A 22,892-nucleotide genomic window follows, 5' to 3' on the forward strand; every position below is an offset into this window, starting at 1 on the left:
TGGGCGTTCTGCAGGGAGGCCGATTCCTCCTTAATAATGCCGCGCAGGTCAGTAGAAGGAGGTTGGACGTCAGCGCTGCTGCAAAGGGGTCAGCCATGCGCTTGCAATTCCTTACGAATTATGGCTCGAATGATAGACCGGAGTTCAATACTGTTTGCCAGGGGGTTGTCGGAAAAGTCCGGTTGCAAGCGCATTTACTGCAAGGCGTCGAGGCGCTGACAGATGGAGACGACGTCCGACACCATGGGACGGTTTTGAGCGGCGAGTGCGTTGAAGGCAGTAGATTCTATACCCTTAAGAAGGTGTCGCACGCGGTCAGTTTCTGGCATGGCACTGTCGACATGTCGGCAAAGCACGAGGATGTCCTCAATGTACGAGGTATACGACTCGCCATAATGCTGGACGCACTGAGACAGCCTCTCTTTCGCAACTTCCGAACGAACCATGGGTGTGCTAAAAATCCGCCATAGCTGCTCTTTGAAACATGACCAATCACGGAAGTCTCTCTCGTGATTCAGGAACCACGTCTTGGGTACTTGAGAGACGTAAAATGGTACGTTCTTTAACCTCGATGCCTCGTTGCAGTTGTTAGACTCGCTGACACGATCGTAGTTGCCGAGCCAGTCTTCAACGTCCTCACCAGGCAAGCCAGAGCTGATTTCAGGATCGCGATACCGGTTGTTGGCAGGGCTGGGAGTGGGGTTGGCTTGTACTTGAACCGAGCTTGTGGACGCTGCTTGCTGGTCTTGCGACATGGCGGTCTCTTGGCGTAAGCGGCGCCCCGAACGTAGCTACATCAGAGATCTTGAAGAGGATTGAGATCGAAAGGATTTAAAAGCACCTCCTCCACTTGATATACCACGGTCGAGATGACGCTTTATTCCAAGAAGGAAAGATGGAGTCGACGCAAAAATGAACATGAGCCGATGATTGATGATGACTTTGTACAGATCAAGATGAAGTCCGCATAAATGCTTACAATACAAACAAAAATATGAACCGGTTATGGGCTAAACTATCCATACAAGAGATTATGCTATAACTGGAACACCAAACAACAGACGTGAGATCTCACGCAGCAGATGCCCAAAATATCTTTGGGCGGGATGTATGTAATGAAGGATTTTGACAACATGGAAAAGAAAGCTATTCCAGAGAACAAATAAAGATTATGAATGGGTTAAGGAGTCTACGTGTGCGTTAAGTACTCCGTCTCGGTCCGAATCGTGCAAATCACAAAAGGCGACATCAAACTAGAAGATGTAGAATTCGATAGCAGTGGTACGCCGCAGGAGAATGGTATTCCTTTTGGTTCAATGTAGCTATGTTAGGCCTACTGGTATAACTAAATGCCATTGAAGGGTCGCACCATTTCCCACACGTTAATCACATAACACTCTACAAGAGACGTTGCTTTTTCTCTCCGCCGTTCTTTCCCTTTTTCACTTCCACTTACCCTTCTCAGAGAGCAAGGTAGTAACCAGAATCTCTTCTTGCTAACTTCCCTGACCTTCAAATCACGCTTATCTCTCTCTTTCTCTGATAGAAACTCTACAAGCAACCATAGATATGGTAGTAAAGTAAGCGATAAGTAGAGAGCTGCGAAGTTAACCGGAGAAATCAGAGTTGCTGCTCTACCAGCCGACGCGTGGGGTCTGCAAAAGCTCCACGGCCAAATGAAACGTTACACTAAACGCCAACAGATGGCAGCCGAATACCCGTGGTCGAGAGTATCAGACTCCTAGGACTTTGCGCACCGGAAACCGGATGTACAAGGGAAACCATCAAAATACTAGAAAACTGTGCCCAACATAACATGAGGCTCATCTTGAGGATAGCCACACGTCACTCCGGTATGAAGAAGGCCAACTTGGCATGTACTGTACAGGCCTTCCTTATTAACCGCGCAGTGTACGTAAACCTCCACTTAAAGCTCCAAGTCTTAGAGAAGATCAATATTGAACGCACCAAGCAACGGTCTCACAACAAGCTATGGGACTTCCCATACGCATGGGACACGGCGCAATCCTAGGTCTACATATGCACAACAAACTCGAAGAACTCTTACAAGCTCAAAAGAAAGCACAATACGAGACTCACATAAAGCCCTAAGTGCAGAAACCTGCTCAACAAACTCGACATAAACTATGCATCACAGTATGGCGCAAATGTAACCTTCCCCATGACGTAGTGACGCATCCAAGGAATACCCTCTATACCTAGAAACATGCATACCGAACACAACAAGTAACGACGGGAATAACCTCCCAAAGCTATCTGAAAGATATTACAAGACTCAGGACGTGGCCTACGTCGACGAAGCCGAGCGCATAGCCCACCGCAACATACCCACAGTGGCAGTACACTCCTTTGGTGACGCAAATGTAAGCGGCTCAAGTGCCACCTACAACGGCGAAGTAGCATACCAGAGGAATCGGCTATTTCATTAGCAGTACCTGCCATACAAGCCACATGCGTAATGAGCTACACCAAAGTCACCGTTCGCAAGGGAGGGCCCGGCGCACTCCTCTCTCCCCGGAAGCGAGACGGCTCACGCCGCGGCTTGTGGACTTGTACGCCGAGCCATACAGCAGTTCCCACTAGGGTCGAGAGGGGATCGCATGGATAACGGCACAAAGATCACGACTCATTTCAGATTTCGAAGGGTCCCGAATCGCCCAGCGCGCCGAACACTTCCTGAGTAACAAGCGGTGGCCCGGCGCCTCCTTCAAACCAATACGTGCCTGAAACCGGTGGCTTAGAGCGGCTATTACCCATGCCAGTGTTGGCACAAATTTACATTATGTAACACTCGTCAGCTAAGCCCCGGAGGACCAACTCTCGGGCGTCCAGCTGGCCGAGGTCACCGCCAGAGACCAATGGCTACTGGCCGCCGTTTAAGCTTGGCCTTGTGCCCGTACACCTGCTGAACAATATCTACAGCTAATCTCTCTCACTTTTATCTCTTAGCGAGGACATGATAGCGTGCTTCTTTTTTCTCTACCTCCACCCATGAGAGTCGCACAGCGTCTCTGACTTCAACGTTCCTTGTTGCTAGGTTGCTTGCTATACTGGCCGCATACTCGCTGGTAAACTTCCTAGTTTCTAGCGCGACGCTTCCTACAGCACTGTCAGTGCTGATGATGCTAGCGTTCTCAGAAGCCTGGTAGCTGTGAGAGCACTGTTCCCCCTGTGCAGCAGCTGTTGCCAAGCGTACTACGTCATGCAACATGTCGCACCCGCATACAGTTACAACATAGTCCAAGGACTTTCAGAGCAACGCTAGACTTTGCTGTTCGTGTCAATGCATCGTCCGTTGGGCGAAACGTTCAGTAAAACAATTGCAGCTTCAAAACAACTGCAAGCGAACATTGTTCGTTTGGTTGTGTGTATGCTGGTGCTGGTGGTGTGGCAGCAGGCGGGGGTTAGCCTGGCATACATAGCCGGCAATTGCTCCACCTGAGCCTCCTATGGGTGTCACTGCGTAATTCACCATGTTTCAAAGAGCCACGTGTCTCGTATTTTGAGCTGACACTCAATAGCATGTCTCTCGATTAAAAGAACACTTTCTTTGACTAAAAGTCACAAAGTATGACAGAAATACCGTATTGGTTTTGCTCCATGAATCAATCGCTGAAATCACTGATGCAGCATTTGATGGAAATGCTCAAGTATTGCCGGAGTCGTTACGGGGAATGAGTAAGATAGCATGCAGTGAACATTATTTAGCTGTCGTCTCTGAAAAAGTAGCCTGTCTGAATCAATTGCTCAAAAAAACTGTTTCTAAACAAACGTAAAGCGAGGAATTCCACATTTTCGTGAAAGTGTGCCATAGTACACTAGTGCACAAATGAATCGTCGATGCGTTATTACAGCGCAGCAGTTATTGCGACTACAAGCGCAGGAAGCGTGATATGCCTTTTTTTCACGGGTTTATACAAACACTACATCAGTCTCGAAGTTCTTTTTCTTTTTTTTAATGTGGGGTGCGTGAGGCTGAATACGTAGGAAAACATTGAAGTGTGAGTCTTTGAATTATTGATAAAATTGCAAGAAAAATCGTTTGCGGCCCCTTTTGAGACGTTATGCTAAACACCTACAAAGCTTACCCGCTTCCCTGGAAAAAGAACAACAGCTGACATTTCAGATTTAGGTGAAAAATGCGCCGCTTTTGGTATACTTTTTCCGAAAGCTTTAGGCCTCTTGTGTTAAATGTGCGTTAGATGAACTTAGCAAATAAACGTCTTCTCGAAGGTCTGATGCGCCATACGAAAGGCATACTCGGTTTTATCGGTCTTTCTTAGGAATATTGAAGGAATTGTATACTTTGTTATGTTTAAGAAGCAACGCCGCCCTAATGTAAAATTTATAGAGTTTCTTGTTTTCATCGTGCCAACCTGAAAAGACGAACCACGAGACACTTTTAGTAGTGCTTTTAATACGACGGATGGTGACGATGATATAGAAATATGCATGCTTTGTTAGCTGAAACCTTTCGATCTGTAGAAGCTAAAGCAGGCGTCAATGAATCTTTAGGCGATCGTTCCAAAATTTTTTACAAACTTGGCTCGTAAATTTCTATGAGGAATCGCGCTTGACGATCATGATAGCTTAGAGTACAAAGTAAATGGCTTTTGACTGACTTCAGCAGTTCCTTGCAGGTTAATCATTTTGCTAATTATGTGTTGTTGATTTGCTGTAAATTATGATAAGATTTAAAGCATCGAATATTGCTTATGCGAAAACAATTTGCCAAAAGAAAACCACCAAGCAAGATTTTGACTTCTGGTTCAATTACGTGAGGTTTAACTCGTTTCGTTCTGCATTGTTAGAGTGAGTCACGAATGGGATTGCAATGGCAATGCCGGTAAATATTTGGTTCTCGGCTTCGAGGAGCAGATAGCATTTTCATCTTGCAAGTGCGTGCCGCCAATGTGGAGAGTGCAGGCAGGCGTACAATATAATTTTCCTTTATTTTCGGCAACATATCAACTGTCCCTCTGTAGAGGTTTCTTCAGGAACACCTGTGGGCGCTGTATTTGTGAATGTAAAGCTTAAAGCAATATATATATACTTAGGAAACAGCAAAACAAGAAGATGGGAGATTGAAACAGCTTCTATGAAATAAGGAGAGTAGCCGGCGCCTTCTAACGAGATACCAGCGTAACCTTGCTTACAGTTCATAAAAAACAAAACGAAAAGAGGCTGCTGTACATTCATTTTAAAGATGATTAAAATTAAATTACGGGGTTTAACGTGCCAAAACCACTTTCTGATTAGGGGGCGCGCCGTAGTGGAGGACTCCGGAAATTTCGACCACCTGGGGTTCTTTAACGTGCGCCCAAATCTAAGTGCACGGGTATTTAGGCATTTCGCCCCCATCGAAGTGCGGCCGCCGCGGCCGCGATTCGAACCCGCCACCTGGTGCTCAGCACCCGAACACCACAGCCACTGAGCAACCACGGCGGGTTGTAAAGATAAACAGCTTCACAGTTCAGTCTAGAAGAACAATAAGAAAAATATCCTTCAAGTCTACTTCATGTAAAAGATTGCATACGATTACCAGCTGATGTAACTGACACGTGGCGAAAATCGAAATTGAAGGTAGAAATTTTTTTTTAACAGACTCCCCTATTTAAGCTCTGATTCCGGAATGTCAGTATGCAACAAGTACATTCCAGAGGTTACGGTGCATACGGGTGCATAATAGAACGCCTCCTTTAAAACGCCTTCCCGCCCCTGCGTTTTCGGCACATTTCGCGTATCTTTCTGCAATCTTGGCAACTTTGCGAAGGATTCAGCTCTCGACTGAAAATCCAGAAAGCTGTCAAACTTAGCGCGCAGCAACATAGTTGGGCAAGAAGGAAAAACAAAGAAGGGGAAGAGAATATCTATTAGGGCTTTGCGGATTCTACGTCTCTTTCCGTGAAGCCCGGCAAGTTTGGGCTTTCGTTGGTACACGCTTCATGCTAAAGGAAGCTCTCAAATTTTACAAGTTTTTGGGCGTTAGGCGTTGCGCAGTACAGAGGGAAAAAGGAAATGAAATAGTTCGTGATACTAAATAAAAACAATACATACATAAAACATGAGGCTGTTGCGACGGCGCGTCGAAGCATCACCGTACTGCTGTTCACGCGGCTACAGAAATTTCCTTGATGCCTGGTGAAGGATTGTTCACGTAATAAAACAAAAGAAAAGTCTAAGTAAACAAAATCAATTAAATTCTGTTATTATTAAATTAGGACTGTACTGAAGTTTCTGAAGTATATTCTACAATATTCCTCCATAACAAGTAATTTAATAACAGCAAAACAAACATCTCGAATAGCGAAAAAATGTCATCCACCATTTTCTCTTGAATCCACTGTCCTCCACCTTGCGGTCATCCGCTGAACTAATTTGCCAAAACAGAAAATATTTGTGATAGTCAGAAAGACACCAAGAAAAAGGAGGGGACAGGTGAGTACAGCTGGTTGCCACGCTCTATTTTTATTACTTTGCCGCACGTCTTAGTTATCTTACGACAAATATGTGCAACGTCAAACTTTGTGTTCCATTATACGGAAGATCGTTTCCATGCCCCTCAATTGTTTGTGGTCTCTTAACTTTTTTTGCGAACACACCTCCAACCGCCTTTTGCTTATCTCTATGGCCAACATGTTTACTTTACCTCTGCTATCCCTGAACCCCAACCCCTCAATGATGCCAGCGGTGCCTCATGCTATACCCCGTAGATATCTTCGCTTGCTGATATAACATGTACCCGCGTTTCCCTATCTTTACCGCAGCAATCGCATGCTTCTTTCTTGGTGCATACTGCACGTTCTAAGGCATCCTGACCTCGCTTCGAATGGAGCGTCCACTTCAGTTATCATAAAATGTTTTCTTTCCTGATTTCACTTTTACTACTTAATTATTCATGTTCTGCTCCTTTAGCAGTGCCTCCAGCCAGGACACTGCCACAGTTAGTCTCACTTTGCGTTTAACATTCTCTGTTGCTACACTGCTTACTATACCGGCCGCATCCAGCTGCTAAGCTTTCTAGTTCCTAGTGTGACGCTACAATGCCAATGGCGCCACTCGGGGCGCTGAATGGCAACTAGTGAGCACCAGTTTCCACGTGTGCTGCTTCGTGCCAACATGTCGCACCCGCATTCAGTTACAGCATCGTCGTCCCATGAATTGTAGCCCAGCGCGAGAGTTTTCTATTGCTGTCAATGTTGCGCTGTCGGCTAAAACCTTCACTAAAACAACTGCAGCATAACTTCAAGGGCACATTTGTACGTCTTGTTGCTTGTGCGCCCCTACCTATTAACGGTCTAAGCAAAGGCTCGTATACTGCTATTAGATGTCTATTGACTAAAATGATATGTTCGTAGACTAAAAGGGCCGAGGTGTGAAGGCAATACTCTGTCAGATTTGCTCTTTGGCCTAAATTGCTGAGGCAGCATTTGATCGACATTCTCGAGCATTGCCGAAATCGTTACGGCGGGTGAGTGAGGTGGCGTGCACTGAACATTTTCGAAGAATCGGTTCCACCGCAGTACATCTGCCGGAATCAGTTCGGCACAGCTATTATTGTATCGTCCATGGTTTAACCACAAAGCCGCTTACGTGACTACAAGTACAAAGTAAAAAAAGGCTACTCGCGAAGTTTATTTTTCGAGAAAATCCATTTGGTTGCAGTACAATTGCATATCAAACTATGGGCATTGAAAGTCACGTATTTATACGATGTGTTTCCTTGGTCTTTTATTTTTCAAGATCAGCACCTCTTACAGCCTCCTGCAGATTTGTTCTTTTATTTGCGCCTTTGCGAAAACGAATATGTATCGGGTCTTGCAGATTATTAATAATATCCAAGTGCTATACATATAAGTACCGCTATATATGGTATATGATAGAACGGCCACGTGCTCTTTGACGACACTGCAAACGTCCTTAGCGAACGTAAGGTCGATGCACAAGCACTGTCGCGTAGTGGAGACATTGGTCTTGCTGTAACATTGAAGGCCACCACTTTCGAAGAGAAACGCTAAGAACCACATTCCATCGGGACGATACACATCGACGTTAAAGTCATCGACAACACGAGAGGATTGCTACGAGGGGTTGCTACCACGATGACTTGAAGCGTCCCCTAATTGCTGTCCACGCGGTTGCACAAATGTCCTTACCCACTGGTGAAAGATTGTTCGCGTACTAAAATTAACGGAAAGTAAAAGCACATAAATCCATCTAACTTCTATTATTGTTAAATTAGGGCAGAAGTGGAGTTTCCGATGTATTTTCTATTGAATTCCTGCACAGCAACACGGTAAGGAACAAATTCCAAAACAAAAGTCAATAAAAGAAAAAGTGTCACCCACCATTTTCTCTTTAACGTAGTCCTCCACCTTATGGGTGTCCACTGAACTTATTTGCCAAAATAGAAAGTGTTTCTGGTTGCTGGAAAGGCATCATAAAAAAATAAACTAGAAAAGTGGCACAACTCAATACGGATACAAAATCTGTATTTTTCTTAGTCTGCATTATGTCTTATCTTACGACGACAAATACGGCCGGCGTCAAACTTTCTGTTCCAGTATAGGGAACTTCGTTTTTTTGAACCCATGGTTCATGTGGTCTCCCGACGTGTCTGCCAACAAACCTCCCATCGCCTTTTGCTGATTTCTATGGCCGACATGTTTACTTTCCCGCTGCTGTCCCTGAACCCCAGCCTATTAGGGATGCCAGCGGTACCTAAAGCTACAAATCATGTAGATATCTTCGCTTTCTGATATAACATATTCCAACGCTATCCTAGCTTTACCGCAGCAAGTTCATGCTTATTCTTTCTTGATGAATTTCGGTTTATAATTGCGCGTTTTAAGCCATCCTGACCTTGCCCCGAAAAGAGTTTTCTCTTGTGTTATCATAAATTGTTTCTCTCTTGCTTTCTCTCTTAATTCTTAATTAGTTATTCGTAACCTGTTCCTTTTCCGCTGCCTCCACGTAGGTGATTGTTCCCAGCCACTATAACCTTGCGGTTAACGTTTTTTGTTGCTATGTTGTTTACTATACCGGCCGCGTTCCCATTGCTAAGCTTCCTAGTTCCTAATGCGACGCCTGCTATGCGAACGGCGGCTGTCGTCACGTTGGCGGCTGCCGGCGTTCTGTTCCTTCTCACCAGCCTCACTTGCCACGAGTGCTGCCTAGCGCAGACATGTCGCACCCGCATACAGGTACAACATCGCCCGACAAGTTCTAGCTAACGCTTGACCTTGCTTTTGCTGTCAATGCATCGCTCGCCGGCCGAAAGTTTGAATCAGTCAATTGCAGCATAACTTCAACGGCGCGATGTCCCTCTTATTCTTTGTACGCCCCTACGTATAAAGTGTCTAAGTAACGGCTGATATGTTTCAAGCGTAAACTCAATTACATGTATCTCCATTAAAATACCATGTTCTTACACTAAAAAGCACAAGGTGTGACTGAAATCCTTCATTACTTTTCTTCCTTGAACCAGTCACCGAAATTGCTGATGCGGCGTTTGATAAAAATGTTTAAACATTGCCACAGTCGTTACGGCGGATGAGTAAGGTAGCTTGCATGTAGCATTATTGAAGCACCGACTCCAAACCGGTAGCTATGTTGCTATGTATTCTGAGGAAGGAAACAGTGCTACGAACGAATGCCTTGCATAAAGTAGTGCAGAGTTGTTAATGTCGGGTCATCCATGTATTCTTACAGCAAAGCAGCTAATGCTATAAAGCCTCGTGGAACGATATATGCCTGTTTCTCACAGTTTCTAAAAGCACTAGATCGCTCACGACGTTTATATTTTTGAGAAAATGTGGGCTGTGTTATGTTCAGTATGCAGGAAAGGATTGATGTGGGTTCCTTTTAATTATAGAACACTAAAATTTCATATGCTCGTTTGGCAACAGCGTTTTAACGTTTATCTGATTGCCTGAGAAATCTGGAAAAAAAAATGGCTGTGGCTTAGCTAAGGTTAAGCCCAGGATGCGAAGCATACTAGCCTTTATTTTAGTTGTTGAACCACTGTTTAGCCTGGTGAACTGCTGTTGCTTGGCTATATTTGGTTCGGCTAGACGAAGAAACAACTCATGTGTTACTCTGCTTCGCCTTCAAGAGTGGAACGCGACAGCGTTCCCGTCGACCCGCCAAGGGGTGTAAGACAATGGGCTACGGCGCAGCGACTACGCGCCCCGCATTGGACGCGGTGAGCGTCGAGCAACGCAGCGTTCGGCGCGGCAACGAAATGTGCGCCTGAGCAAGCGACGCACGCCTGAGCCTTAGAAACAGCTCGTGGCTAAGGCAACACCGCATTCATTAGAGGCTCTTTTGTACCACTTTGAAGCATCGTACTCGTGGCTCAGTGGTAGCGTCTCCGTCTCACACTCCGGAGACCCTGGTTCGATTCCCACCCAGCCCATCTTGCAAGAGTTGAGCCAAAGCCACCTAGAAAATCAGTCTCTGTAGCACGCCGCAACCTTCCCTTCTCATTCCAACGAGCAGCTCTGTCTCCAGGAGGCATCTCACCTCGTGAGTGTCTAGCAGAGGCAAGCGCAGCTGCTTATATACCGCCGCGACGCCGCGAGCGACGGCGCGAGTTGGAGCCCCGTTTTTCCTCTGTCGTGACGTCACGGTGTCACGTGGTATTGAAGGCGACACCGCCGCGCCTGAGGAGCTGGGTTGAGCTCTCGTAATATGCTTCGCATAAAAATAGCACCAACTTCAGATTTGGGTGGAGACAGGGGTGTATTTTGTGAGACGCTTTCCTGAGTTTGAAGCCTGTTATATAATTGTGCGCTTTAATTACATTCAGCAAATACGCGCCTTCTCCAAACCTTTGTGCGTTTAAAGTTCGCTTTACACGGTCTCCTCCGTGAAACGCGGTATGCACGTTCTTCATACTTCGTTTAATCACGAAGCATATTGTGAGTGACAAGTGATAAATTAGAATACCGGCTATGCGCGTTTTCTCTGACATTAGGGATATCATTGCTCTTTGTGCAGTCCTTAACTTGTTTTCGAGCTCCTTTGACAGTCTCAAATTCTCTGCCCCATATTTTAGCACCGGCAGAATGCATTGATTTTACACCTTTCTTTTTAGTGATAATGGTAAGCATCCAGTAAGGATCTGAGTATGTCTGCCGTATGCGCTCCAACTAAATTTTATTCTCCTGTAAATTTCCTTCTCATGAGCAGGGTCCCCAGTGGGTAATTGAGCTTTGTGTAAACATATTCCCTCGCACACTCTAGATGCTGACTGGCGATCCTAACAACTTGTTCCTTTGCCAGGCTATTGATCATTATATTAAGTTTCTGCATATTAGCGTTCAACTCCACTCGTGCACTCTCACTGTTAAGGTCCTCAATCGTTCGTTGTATATATAGTGCTTACAATATATATATATATATACACACACGTCGAGAGAGAGAGAGAGAGGTAACAACACAATTAGAAGAGGGGGGATAAAAGAAGCATCTGTTATTCCCGCAGAGTAGCCATTCAAAAAAATAAAAAATAAAGCACAGCTCAGTACTAGTACAAAATCTCCATATTTATTATTCTGCCGTATGTCTTCACGATCTTAATACGACAAATATGCGCAGCGTCAGGCTTTCTGTTTCATTATAGCGAACTTCGTTTTTCTGCCCTTCAGCTGTTTGCCACACAGCCTTTTGTGGATCTCTATGGCCGACACGTTTGCTTTACCTCTGCTGTTCCTGCACCCCAGCCCATAAGGAAAGCCAGCGCTACCTAAACTGACAACCGAGTAGATATCTTCGCTCTCTGATATGGCATGTTCCAACACTTCCCAAGCTTTACCGCAGCAGGTGCATGCTTCTTCTTTCTTGGTGTATCTCGCTTTATAAGCGCGCGTTCTAACGCATCCTGACTTTGCTCCGAAAAGACCTTTCCTTCAAGTTATCATAAAATGTTTTTCTCTTTGTTTCTCTTTTAATTCTAAGTTTTTCGTAAACTGGTTCCTTTGCCACTGCCTCCACCTTTCTGATTGTCCCCAGCCATTATAACCTTGCGGTTAACGTTCTTTGTTGCTACGCTGCTTACTACACCGGCAGCGATCTGGCTGCTAAGCTCCCTAGTTCCCAAGGCAACGCCTGCTACGCCAATTCCGGCGCTCGGGACGCTGGCAGCTGCCGGGGGGCTTTTGCTTCCGTGCAGCACCAGTTGCCAGGCGTGCTGCTTCGTGCAACCATCTCGCACTCGCATGCAGATACAACATCGTCCGAGAATTTCTAGCGCAATGCTTGACCTTGCTCTTCGTGTCAATGCATCGCCCGTCGGGTGATGTCGGTCGGAACTGCGAATAAATCAGCTGCAGCATAACTTCAAGGGTCCATCATCTGTATTATGATTTGTGTGCCCTTACGTTTTTATCGTCTAAGCAATGGCTGATGTGTTCCAAACGGAAACTCTGTTACATTCCTATCGAATAGAATAATATGTTCTCACGCTAAAAGACCCAAGTTGTAATAGAAATGCCGTATTAGTTTTCCTCCCTGAACCAGTCACCGAAATTGCTGATGCAGAATTTGATAAAAATGCTTAAGTATTGCCAGAGTCATTACGGCGGATGAGTAAGGTAGCCTGCACGTAGCATTATTCAAACATCGGCTCTAAAGCAGTTCAGTGTTGATGTCATTGTGTTAATGTACACAGGAGAATGAATGCCTTGTATAATGTAGTAGTGAGGTAATATTGTGTCATCCATGTGTTATTACAGCAAAGCAGCTAATGCGACATTAAGCGCTGTTTGACGTTATAGGCCGCGTGCACCGCCTATAGAGGCGCCACTGATAGCCACCTAGCGGGCGCTTCCAACAATACGCGTGGGAGCAGTAGCAGACGACAACGCTTTGCAGCAAGGGTGACTGAAGTTCGCGGCTGCGATTTGTCCTTGGTTCGGGCGCCAGACTGCTTCTTCTGCGGTGACAGCTGTAGGGAAGACGCAGACCTCTGTGGGAGCGGGTATAAACAAGGTGTTACCGGTGTTTGGGGCAACATGGTCCACATACGCGCCAGGTGCGTCCCGCAGACAAACGCCATGAAGACCATTTACATGAAGTGGAGCTCATGTAAACTAGCCGACAAATTTTGTTGACTAATGCGATGTCTCGACCGTTTTTTTTTTCTTTAATTCTACCCTTGCCGTAATGCTGCTTCTGTACCTCAATAATAAGCACCCGTCGTTAGTGCAGACTTAGATAACAAATCCGCACGGTGCGATGTCTGCATATACCGTTGTGATTTTTCTGCCAATGAATACATGTGACGCCGCCGAATAAGTGTAGTGAAAGTCGCCTCAAGTAGAATAATTGCGAATTTATTGATAGAAACGCGTACACTATAGTCAACGAAGCCACCAAACGCACGGGTTAATAAAAGCGCGTGTTAGCGCTGTACCGCCGATGAACTGCCGTTCGCGCTGCAGTTTTTGCAATTTTAAATTCCCTAAGGGAACTGCTTGGAAACGTACAAAGCTATAGTGTGACTAACATTGCAGTACTTTTTTTAAATGTTACTAGAGAGAATGGCCACATCATATATTTAAAGGCAGAGCAGCGCCAGTCAAATTAGATACAGCGCTGGCGGCAAGGCCGGGTTTAGTCCTATGCAGCGTAATCATAATAAGAAATAATTCAGCTGAGTGCAAAATTCACTTGCAAGAAGCGACTACGTTGTGAAACAAACAAATCCCTCGGCGTGTTAAGTCTGCTCAGACAGCATCAAGGTATGATGATGTGACGCGAACTACTCAGCGAAAAATGGATCAGCGAAAAATATAACAAAAATACCATATGCAGTAACTATTAGCAATTCTCGCCCTGAGCTACCTATTTTCTAAACACATTTCCCAAAAAACCACAATATCTAAGGTGCCCTCGGGCGAAATGAATAAAGCTGTTAAAGAAGCACTTGCTTGGTGTCATTCCGATAAGACACAGCGTGATTTATACCCTTTACAAACGAGGCAGGGTGAAAACCTCGCAGCTCAAAAGAATCAAGAGTTATGCATGAAGCAACTAGCAACAGTTAAACATGGGCGAAGCCACGCATAAAATAAATGTAAAAACATGAAGTGCGCGACAGCTGGTGCGAGGATTTACCGGGCCACATAAAACTAACAATTTCAGTTCTTGCAAACTTCTGTAGCTTTAACATGCAAAACAATGCGCTCATGCAGTCGTGCTGCCTAGCTAGCCCAACGCGGTAAAGAAGCGGAAAACAATATAAGCGGCAAACGGCATTCCGAACTTTAGCGAAATGCCTTTCAACCGCAGGTTGCACTGCAGACGAACTTCGTCGCTTACCCGTCTAACTACAATTGAGTAAAAAAAATAATAATAAAAAAGAAAAAACACCGAAGCGACAAAGGAAAGGATGAGAACAAGAAATTTCGCGCCGAAGCTACGATCCATTGCCACCGTTGCTCCTGCTGATGAGGCTTTGCGGGGAATAATTAGAACCGTATCACCGGCACGTTTTCGCCGGTATTTGAGCCCCCCCACCCTGCAACAATTCTTCTTCGACATTCTTCGGAAGCTTTGGCCATCCCACACATGCGAAGGGTGTTGCTTATTTTGCTCTGAAAACACAAATAAGACGGAGAAGCACTATCAGCGACGCAACAAACTACGGCGTGCTACGGCGCGCGGCTCGCTCCTCTCCCATGCGTTCTGCGCAAGGCCGCCACCAGTGGCGCGGCCATCGGCGTGCACGCCGCGTATATGCCTTTTTTTCACGGTTTCTGAAAGAAGTAGATCCTTCACGAAGTTTATATTTTTGAGCAAATGTGGAATGCGTTAGGTTCAGTAAGCAGGAAAAAATTGAAGTGTGTGCCTTTTAATTATCAACAAACAAAAATTTCAAACCCTCGTTGGCGGCTCGTTTAGAAGCTTTATGCAAAAGGACTACAACGTTTGCCTGCTTCCCTGAGAAACCTGGGCAAAAAAAAAGCACAAATTTCAGATTTGGCTGGAAACAACGGCCGCTTTTTTGTGAGACGATTTCCGGAGATTGTAGCCTGTTGTATAATTATGCGCTTTAAGAACATTCGGCAAATACTCGCCTTCTCCAAACTTTCGTGCCTCATACGAGACGCGTAGTTGCTTTTAAACGGTCGCCTCCGTGAAACGCGCGATGCACGTTCTTCATACTTCGCTTAATGACGAAACGTAATGTGCGTGACGACCGATAAATCTTCCCTCCAAGTAGGTGTATTACGGTCTTTGTACAAAATTACTTATCCAGGGGTTGCAGAGTGCCGTACTGCCGTTATCCGTAATGTTTTCCAGAGTCCCACGAGGCAACATTAAAAGACGCATAGTTAAAGTTCGATGAAAGCAAGGGAAATATTAAAGGAAATGCATGACAAGACTATCATTTCCTAGCATAATCCGAAGCTTTCCATATAATTGCACAACACAGAGATTTTAACTTCGGCATACACATATGCAGAGACGCTTTACAAACGCTGCATTCCTTCAAGGAGTGCAGAAATTGGCGGCGCAATCTTTTGCGCTAGAATACGGGGACGATGAGTAACATTAGCGTGGTTTTACTAACAGGCATGCATGCCAATACGCCTTAGGCACTTCGGCATTGTGAGCGAAGGTAAACATCCATATTGCAATGATTTCAGCTGCTACACCTGTTGACGGTCTACTCCGGCGTTGGAGCCCGCTGAGCAGCGTCTGTGCTGCGGTGGTCAATCGAGCCTTGGTTTTTTCCGTAGCTTGCAAACGAGTCCTGTAAGCATCTGCGCCCTGGGCAGCTGAACAGGCCAATGAAAAGAATGGGCTATACCTAGAGAAGCGTTGACCTAACAGCGCGCGTGGTGTGAGGTATGGACCACCTGTACACGTGACGCAATGCCTGATGACGCCAGCAGCTTCACGACAACCATGAGGCACGCTATGGTGGGGGACTTCGGAAATATTGACCACCTTGGGTTCTTTAACATCCACCGAAGTCTAAGTACACGGCTGCTTTCCCATTTTGCCCGTATCGAAATGCGGCCGCCGTGGCCTGGTTACGATCACGCGACCTCGTGCTTAGCAGCCCAACACCATAGCCACTAACAAAGACAGCTGTCAACCATGGTGTGCCACGAAAGATTTGGGTGAGGAGGAAAATAAAAAGAGAGGGAAGAGAATATCTATGAGTGCTTTGCTACTTCGACCGGTCGTTTGAAGAACCTCGGCAAGCCAAATGCGATCGAGTTTGTGGTTGTGTTGGTACATGCTTGATGCTAATGTAAGCTCTCAGGTCGTGCAAGTTTTAGGCTTTAGGCGTTGCCCAGTGGCGAGGGAATACGAAAATGAAAGTTAGTCACAACGAGCATACACATATGTAAGATAAGGTTGTTACCACGATGAGTTGGAGCATCATCGAACTGCGGTGCACGCGGTCACACAAATCTCTTTAACCACTCGCGAAAGATTTTTCACGTACTAAAATGAACGGAAAGTCAAAGCACATGAAAGCATCTAACTTCTATCATTGTTAATTTAGGATAGAAGTGGAATTACCGAAGTATTTTCGTCTGAGTTTCTCCACAGCAACACGGTAATAAAAGAACACTAAACAGAAAACTCAATAAAAGAAAAAATTTCATCCGCCATTTTCTCTTTAATGTAGTCCTCCATCTTACGGGTTTCCGCTCAACTAATTTGCCAAACTGGAAAGTGTTTATGATTGCCGGAAAGGCACCGTTCAAAAAAAAAAAAAAGGAGATACAAGAAAAGTGGGATAACTCAATACTTGTACAAAATCATTACGTTTCTTATTCTGCCGTATGTCTTAACTATCATAAGACGGCAAATATGTACAGTGTCAAGGTTTCTGTTCCATTATAGGGAACTTCGTTCTTGTGCCTTTTAGTTTTTTTGTGGTCTCCCGACGTTTCTGCCAACACACCTCCAACCGGCTTTTGCTGATCTCTATGGCCGACAAGTTTACTTTCCCGCTGCTGTCCCTGAACCCCAGCCCATCAAGAATGCCAGCCGTACCTAAACCTACAACCGAGTACATATCTTCGGTTTCTGATGCAACATGTTCCAGCACTTCCCTAGCTTTACCGCACCAAGCGCATGCTTCTTCTTTCTTGGTGTTTTTCGGTTTATAACGGCGCGTTCTAAGGCATCCCGGCCTTGCTCCGAAAAAATATTTCCCTTGAATAATCCAAAAATGTTTCTCTCTTAGTTTCATTTTTACTTTTAGTTATTGATAGCCACTTTCCTTACCAGTGCCTCCACCTAGGTGATTGTCCCTAGCCACTATAACATTGAGGTTAACGTTCTCTGTTGCTATGTTGTTCGCTATACCTGCCGCGTTCCGGTTGCTAAGCTCCCCATTTCCTAGCGCGACGCCCCCTAGGCCAATGACGGCGCTCATGACGCTGGCACCTTCCGGGGTTCTGTTCCTTCTGACTAGCACCAGTTGTGTGAAGTGATTTTAAAGAGAATGGAAGAGATAAGTGCAGTGCCGTAACTGTCTCTCACAGAAGGACACCTCAACAGCACTGCACGGGGAATGGGGTGTGGGGAGAAAAAGATGAAGAGAGAGGAAAGGAGAAGGCGCGAGGGGCCAACCCTCGTGTGCTCGGGTACGTGGTGTCGCAACACAGCAAACGCCTGCTGACGCAGACGCCCCTGCGTGGTCACCAGTTGCCACCCACGCTGCTAGCGCAAACATGTGCCCGCATACAGGTACAACATTGTGCGAGAACTTCTAGCGAACGCTTGACCTTGCTTTGGCTGTCAATGCATCGGCCGTCGGCCAAAACTTTGACTCAGTCAGATGCAGCATAACTTCAAGGGCGCACTGTCCCTCTTATGTTTTGTGTGCCCCTAAATAGTAACCGTCTAAGCAAAGGCTGACATTTTTGAAACGGAACCTCAATTACACGTCTCTCAATTAGAGTAACATTTTCTTACACTGAAAGACACAATGTGTGACGGAAATCCTCTATTAGTTTTCGTCGTTGAACCAGTCGCCGAAATCGCTGATGCGGCTTTTGATAAAAATGCTTAGGTTTTGCCAGAGTCGTTACGGCGGATGAGTAAGGTAGCTTGCAAGTAGCGTTATTCAAGCATCGTCTCCAAAGCAGTACACGCGTGTTGTTCTCTTTGCATTACTATGTAGCGCGAGGAATTGAACAGTTCTGGGAACGAATGCCTTGTATAACATAGTGCAGAGTTTCTAATATTGTGTCATCCATGTGTTATTACAGCAAAGCAGCGAACGCGTCAATAAGCGCTATGGAAAGTTATATGCCTGTCTTTCACGGTTTCTGAAAGCAGTAGATTACTCACGAAGTTAATATTTTCGAGAAAATATGCGGTTTGTTAAGTTCAGCATGCAGTAAAAGATTGAAGTGCGTGCCTTTTCATTACAGAACAAACAAAAATTCCAAAACCTCTTTTCCGGGTCGTTTAGAAGCTTTATGCAAAAGCGCTACAACGTTTACCTGCTTCCCTGAGAAGGCTAAAAAGATAACGCAAATTCCAGATTTAGTTGGAAACAGGGGGCGCTTCTTGTGAGACGCTTTCCGAAGTTTGAAGCCTGTTGTATACTTATGTGCTCTAAAAACATTTAGGAAATACTCGCTTTCTCCAAACGTCTGTGAGGCACGTAGTTGCCTTTAAACGGTCTCGTCTGTGAACTGTGCGAGACACGCTGTTCATACTTCGTTTAAGTAGAAAGCAAATTTTGAGTGACGAGCGATAATTTTTCTCTGCGCTGACTTTTACTACAGCCTTTGCAGAAAGTTACTTACCGTAGCGTTGCAGAGTCCCGAACTGCCGTTATCCGTAATGTTTCCCCGAGCCGTAAAAAACGACTGGCAAACACACACAGTTTCGATCCAGTGAAAATGGGGGCGTGACTATCACTCTATAGCATAATCCGAAGCGTTGCACATAATTGCACGACAAGGACATTCAAACTTCGACATGGATCTTTATATAGGGATGCATTATGAACGTTGCGTGCCTTCAGGAAGTGCAGAAATAGGCGGCGCAATCTTTTGGCGTAGAATTCGTGGATGACGAGTATTATTAGCTTGGTTTTACTATAAAATCATGCATGTAAATACGGGTTAGGCATTTGGGCTAATTATATTCTGTGGTAAGTACTGTTTTTATCGCGCATGACATTGTTTGCCCAATGTCATTTTAATGTATAATACTTCGGCTGCTAACTGTGGGCTCTGATTTTGTGGCGTATCTATCGCCTGAATTTCTAGAACGCTTACAAAACGGGAGACGTGAAACTTCCACCATATTCACGTTTCTATTTTTTCATCTTTCACAGAAATAAGTGTAGAGCTACAGGCGCCCAATAGGGGCGCTGGCCTTTAAAATTATTTCACTAGTATAAAAAAGTACACAAAATATGCGTTAGCAAATAAGTGCAGGTGGTAAGAGAAAGAAAAGAGGGGGAGGAGGGAAGCGCGGTCGACGCACCAACCAGTCGCACCATGCGCCGGCAACCCAAGTGACGTCACCGGGGTCAACGCACCCTATACCTGTGAGCGTTGTGAGATGGCTGGTTTGGTGCCAGGGCGCTGTCCCTTCTGCCAGGCACGAGTTGCCTTACTGGCTGTTTCGCGCTACGTCGCATTGTTGCAATTTTAGAACATCACGCGAGCAGTTAAAACGCAACTCTAACCGTTCGCATCGCTGACAGCGCTTTGCCTCGAGTCAAAACCTACAATTTTGATGCGAAAGTGTCAACTGGACCATTGAGCGAAAAAGCCAGGGTCCGTCATTTGTCGCAGCTAAACGGTACCCAAACTCGCATTGCGATTGGCTGCGACCCCACATCCCGAGCGTGCCTCGGCGGAGTAGAGCGGTGGAAAGGATACACCAGCTGCTGAGTGGAGAGGGCATCGCGCGACGCCACGTCATCCTCACTCTCGATTGCCGCACGAGCGCTCCTCGCCGGAGCAGAGCCAACGCCTCCTATAAGCAGCCCTGTACATTCTTCATTATGCCGCCATGCTGTTTGGAACGAAATTTGCACTGTAAAGCCCAGCGCGACGAAACGGTGACGTCAAAATCACCGCGACTTACTCGAGAGCATCCCCATTATATTCTACGGCAGTCGGGCAAGGTAGCATTACGTCATGGATCGAAGTTCGCAGGCTTTGTGCTAACTAGTAGGCCTTGGCCGAGCAGCTTGTGAAAGAGGCTTCAAGGGGAGTACGGCAGCGCGATTCAAAGACGGGACAAAAGAAGACACAAAGGGACACACACAGCGCTAACTTCCAACACTGTTTATTATTGAAAACCAGGTCGTACTTATACACTCAGACAACATGAGTCACAGCCACGTGAACAGATAGTGGTGAAGGTACGTGAACAGATAGTGGTGTCTTCACCTAGTGGTGAAGGCAGAAAAATACACGAGAACAACTTTTTTTTCTCCTCCCTCTACTTATCCTGCCCTTCGCTCGCAGCTACGGACAGCTGCATTATCTGTGGTCAAGTGGCGACCTTCGAGCACCCCTTCCTGTGGTGCAGTGCTTTGGGGAAAGAAATCCTTTAGCTGTTCTACGGCGCTTACGGGGTGGCCAACCGTTAGCGACAATGCGCTCTTGTGGTCCTGTGGTCCCACTCGCGCGCGGGAGAAAGCTCACGAAACGATCTGTGACTTCCTCGAGCGGACTAACAGTGCCGGTGTGCGAGGCCCACGTGACAAACTTTTCTGGAGGAAGTCATTAAATGTCAGGAGGAGGAGGAGTAGATTTTAATAAAGAGAAAGGAGGAGAGGTCGACCTGGAGGGCGTGTCTCTAGCCTGCTACACCTCACTGGGAAAAGGGGAAGTGGGAAATAGAGGAAAAGGTAGGTGCCGGTGGATTATGTTATGGTACAATGAGATACTATATACACGTTGTCCAATATGCGGATGCGCACTGTAGACGCAATAGACGTAAGAGTAATCTTGTCCACGCAATAAGTAATCTTGCACAACAAGTTATTGCGCAAACACATTTCGCACTGACTGAACGTCTCACAGGTCCTAGAGGCGATCGTCTAAACCAGTCTCACTTAAAAAGTTCAACAGTGATTTTATGGCACGTTCGGCACAGTCAACACTCCTCCACGCGCTCAAAAGCTTTTCTTCTGAAAAGGGGCGGGAGTCCAAGCAGTCAACAGTAGATTTGAGTGTTCTTCGTTCGGCCGCATATTGAGGGCACACGCAAAGTACGTGAGCTATTGTCTCGGGAGTGTGACAGACGCTACAGTCAGGGTCTCGTGCTTCTCCAATCTTGTGAAGGCATCGGTGGGTGTATGCCACACCCAGCCGTAATCGATGAATGAGTGTTTCCTGGCCTCTCCGCAACCGAAGTGGAAGCCGGAATTGTAAACCAGTGTCAAGTCAATGGAGGCGCTCTTGTCGATGTTCGGGCTTGCCCCAATGTCGCGCCATAGAAGTTTTTATGGGGTTATGGAGCAAGGCGTTAATGTCATACCGGGAAAAATTAATTTTTATAATGGTTCCGTCAGTGTGCGCCTTTTTTGCTTGCGCATCAGCCTGTTCATTTCAAGCTATTCCACAATGTAAAATGTGAAGACGCCAAATCAGATGTGCGGATTCTCGCCAGAAGTAAAGGTACTAGAGCAAGGGAACTGGTTGAAGCCTATTCTGTAAATAAAACAGTGGCTAGTGCCACCCTGTCCCGTTCTCTTCTCTTGTATGTGTCCGTTTATTTGGTGCCTTCATATTTTATCATGAACAGCTACCAACTAGCCCAACAAGAACTGCTTTATTCCACAATGGCCAGGAATCCACTGCCGCACGATGGTATGCTCGGAATGAGACGCCTCAGCAAGCAGAGACATGATGTCATAAACCAGAGGACTATATGTGGTTCTCTCATTCATATAATTGCTAATGAGTTGCAGTGCTGGTTTTGAGTCACAGAACACTGTCCACTTCTCGAGACTTTGTTGCAGTATGCAGTGAACTATTTCTAGATCTCCGGTCAACTCAGCTGCTATAGACGACGTCCTGTGTCCTATCTTGAACCGTTGTGCGATCCTTATTCATGGTACCGTGTAGGCCACCGCGGAAGAGGTCTGTGTCACAGAACCATATGTAAAAACATCTTCGTAATATTCATACATGTAAGCAATGTATGAGAGCGCAAAATGCTTGAGCCCAGTAAGCGGCATTTTCGACTTCTTCGTTATTCCAGGGAGTGAGAGTCTCACCGTTGGCTTTGCCATCGTCCAGAGTGGAACTTCGGGTATGTCATACGGTTCGAAGTCCGACGGCAATAAGTCTTGCTGCGACAACAAGGCTTCTGAGTAGGCGGCCACAGGCCGTATGCTTGTGACGTTCGTGAGTGGATGATTCCTGTGTCTGGTCAGTAGCCTTAGATGCACTCGCAATGGCTCATGTTGCAGATAAACTCGAGCTGGGCACGCACGTGCCTCTGCAATAATGCCCCAAGTAGACGCACATCGTGGTAGTCCTAGGCAAATTCTCAGTGCGCGAGCCTGCGCACTTTCAAGTGTGCGTACAGCAGTTGTACTAACCCGAGAATGTACAGGCGCACTGTAGCAGAAGTAGCCAACAAAAAGTGCCTGGTAGAGCTGCAGAAGGGATGATTTGGATGGGCCCCATGATTTTCCAGACATATGTCGAATGATCTGAGTAAAGCTGTCCAGCTTTTCTTTTTTAATTCAGAGAGGTGCTTCGACCAAGATAAGTCACGGTCGATGATGACTCCGAGAAACTTGTAGTGGGTTACTGAAGGTATAATCTTCCCATCAATCATAACGGGGTAGCAGGCAACTGACATCCGTGTAAATGCCATGATTACATTTATGTTGGAACTGCGGA

The sequence above is a fragment of the Dermacentor andersoni genome, chromosome 9, assembly GCF_023375885.2.
Source record: "Dermacentor andersoni chromosome 9, qqDerAnde1_hic_scaffold, whole genome shotgun sequence".
Classification (NCBI taxonomy): domain Eukaryota; kingdom Metazoa; phylum Arthropoda; class Arachnida; order Ixodida; family Ixodidae; genus Dermacentor; species Dermacentor andersoni.